The sequence below is a fragment of the Bactrocera latifrons genome, unplaced genomic scaffold, assembly GCF_001853355.1.
Source record: "Bactrocera latifrons isolate USDA-ARS-PBARC rearing strain unplaced genomic scaffold, ASM185335v1 scaffold_37, whole genome shotgun sequence".
NCBI classification, from domain to species: domain Eukaryota; kingdom Metazoa; phylum Arthropoda; class Insecta; order Diptera; family Tephritidae; genus Bactrocera; species Bactrocera latifrons.
Genome location: NW_017537012.1, coordinates 251907 through 255144, shown reverse-complemented (window position 1 = coordinate 255144; position 3238 = coordinate 251907). Strand labels below are relative to the sequence as shown.

The window sequence follows — 3238 nt, the reverse complement described above, 5'->3', positions numbered from 1 at the left end:
AAAAAAATTAATTGCTTATTTATGAAAATTGTTAAACGATGCAAGGCATTATAAAAATCTACAAGTATAAAAAATATTTTTTTCAGCTGAAAACCTTTTAAAGGGTATTAGATAAAGGTAGCTGCTTTTGCTCAACGCAAAGRAAGAAAGCTAGAAAAGCACCAACGTTTAACTTTACGAATCCTTACACTTGTTTCTAGTGTAAAAAAAWWWTTTTTTATACATTTACTGTWAACAAAAGTTATGAATTCTCGCTAACATTTCAAATTTTTTCACTTTCAGCACACATTTCCACATAAAAAGATACAAAATATTTTGGCAACAGAAAAATATCAAATCAATATCAATTGCAACAGAGGAGTCTACGGAATAGATCGAACAACGCTGCAACGTCTACACTTGTGGTGAGTACGAATATGCGACAACAAGTGCATTTAAGAGTATATAAATAATAGGGTGGGGCAAAAAGCATGCAATTTTCCATAAAATCTATGAAAAGGTGGACCTTACCATTAGGAAGTCATTTTGGGTAGTCGAAAAAGTCTTTTCGTATTTTGTCAATAGATGTCGGAAGGGGAGAATGCCATAAGAATGGTACATATTTGTTTATTTATTTATTATTATAAATATAAAATAAAGTTAAAATTTGATTAGAAATGCGAAAAGACTTTTTGGACTACCATATATTTGTCGAAATATTCTTAGAGGTTTTTCTGAGTACCAAGCGAAAAAAATATAATTTTTTTTGCTTTTTACCTAACCTAACAGACACATATCCATTTACTTATGTGAGAACAATTTTAAGCAGCAAGGCGTCTTAGCAGACGTGAAGCTAAAACCTACACACCGCTTTTTTGTGTTTCGTGTTTAATTACAAATAAATGAAACTGTCAAAAAGCCGGCAACAACGCATGTGGGCACATATTTACACTTACATGAACACACGTACACATATAGAGTCGATATGGAAAAAAAATTGCAGCACATAAATCAGTGTGACACTAATGAGGCGATATACTCAAGACATTCAAATGAGCATATACACACACATATTCACATGCATAAATGCATATTTACATATGTAGATATAAATATATATTTACATACATATGTAATTATTAAGCGAATAAAGTATGTAAATGCGCGCTCACATAGTCAAAACATATRGATAAATTGAGGTGTAATGAAAAAATGTGATTTGCGAAAAATTCGCAGAAAATAGAATAAATTTTCAGACACATGTATGCACATGAAAACACATACATATTTGGTTGAAAAAAAAACGAGTACTTATGAACAGCTTCTAAGTCAGGCGGCTTTTCCATAACATAATGATTCACAAACGAGATAAATGCTGATTTTTGGGCTTTTTAAACAAATTTTCACAAAACCAGAAGAGACGTCAACTTTGGCAAAACATAAATTTTAATAATATCCCCCACTGGTGCACTTTTTATAGCATCAGAGGGTATAAAGAAATCTGTATTTTGATCTTGAGTGGCAGTTTGTATGGTAGATATAGCTATAGTGGTCCAATTCGGAAAATTTTCCAGATATTATAGCGTTATCTTAGAAAACAATACTTACCAAATATCATTAAGTTATCTTTTCAAATCAAAAAGTTTTTCATACAAGAATATGCTAGAGTTCTTCGAACTGAAGCAATTGTTCAAAGATTGTAGCATTACCTTGGATAATGAACTAGGCAAAATTTCATGAGGATATCTCATCAAATAAAAGCGATTTCCATACAAAGACTTGTTTCCGATCSGTCAGTTTGTGTGGCAGCTGTAAAGTATAATAGTCCGATCTGAACAAATTCKTCTAAAAATGTGCCGTTGGTTTGTACAATAGGCTATGCAAAATCTCAAGAGGAAACCTTAACAAATAAAAAAGTTTTCCAAACAAATATTTTATTGTGATCGTTCAGTTTGTGTGGCAGCTATATGCTACAGTAGTTCGATATCGGCGGTTCCGACAAATGAGTAGCTTCTTGGTGAGAAAATGACGTATGCATAATGACAGCTCAATATCTCAAACACTGAGAGGCTAATTCGCATATATAGAGATGGATATACGGGCATCGGCTTGGTTCGTCAGGTTGATCCCTTATACTATATATTATATATTCTCTGACAAAATCAATATACCCTGTACAGGATACAAACTAAATATATATTTACTTCGTATGAAGAATACAATTAACCGAAAAAACTAGACAACCAACGCCATCCAKCGTATTTATTTATTTGCGTAATTTCGCTCGTAGATATAGCTTTTTTTCAAATTTTATTTCTCCAGGCTTTTTTTTTATTTTTGAATGTCTCAAAAAAGTCCAAATAATTAATTAGTCTCAAATAGTTAACGCAAATTTGACGAACAACAACCACTTCTATATATATAAGTACCTAAATATTGCCTATACGTACATATGTTTATAATGAGATTGAAAACAAAATTAAAATTATGCGAAAAAGTGTCTGTCAATTTCGTTAATTATGCGCAAAAAAAACTTTGTACTCGCTGAATGACAGCCAAACGGGCCGACGRTTGAATGGGCGCTGATGTGACAAACCGGGTTCGGTAGGATGTAGGCAACTACACACAGGTTGCAGAATGAAACATTTGTCGCGCGGGGCAGGCCAAAAGCAAAAAAAAGCACGACGAGTGCAAATGCGAGTACGAATTGTATCTTGTAGATACATTAAAGCAATCGCAATGCTATAAGTGCATATAACCTATGTATGAGTGTGTGTGTGACATGACAAGTACGCGAATTCGGTTGTTGTAGAGCAATCGTGCTTGCGAAAAAAGCGCTATAAGCACACAGAAAAAAAATGTAGCATGTACTTTTTTTTTGTCATAAATGTATGTGTACATTCTATAAATATTTATATATGTATGTATGCGTGTATGTATTTGTAATATTTTATTGGTGTACGTGTGCTAATTTTATGTGCAGATATTGTCTATAAATAAAAGTAGTTAACGAAATTCCATATAAATGGCATATATGTATGGGGTCTCAAAGCTCTATCCGGTCGGAAGGAAATATCAAACAATTTGGAAAATATGTTTTTAAGCTTCAAACCTCGTAACAGATTTTTGTCAACAGTTGCAGAAATTTAAAATTTATAAACAATAATTTGAGAGTTCTGTTAAACGTTAAACAAAAATTTAAAATATTAAAAAAAAAATTAAACAATTATAAAAAAGGTTTAAATTTAAAAATCTTTGA

The 3238-nt window shown here is 31.9% G+C and overlaps 1 protein-coding gene across 8 annotated transcripts in view; it reads left to right on the top strand.

Moving 5' to 3' along the window:
* The window catches only part of LOC108971966 (myeloid zinc finger 1), a 59466-nt gene that overhangs the window by 29749 nt on the left and 26479 nt on the right, over positions 1 to 3238 (top strand). For all 8 annotated transcript variants that reach the window (XM_018938348.1, XM_018938347.1, XM_018938345.1 and 5 more), the window contains exon 2: positions 283 to 404. The gene's annotated coding sequence lies outside the window, so the exon portion shown is untranslated. The remainder of the gene's footprint in view (positions 1 to 282; positions 405 to 3238) is intronic.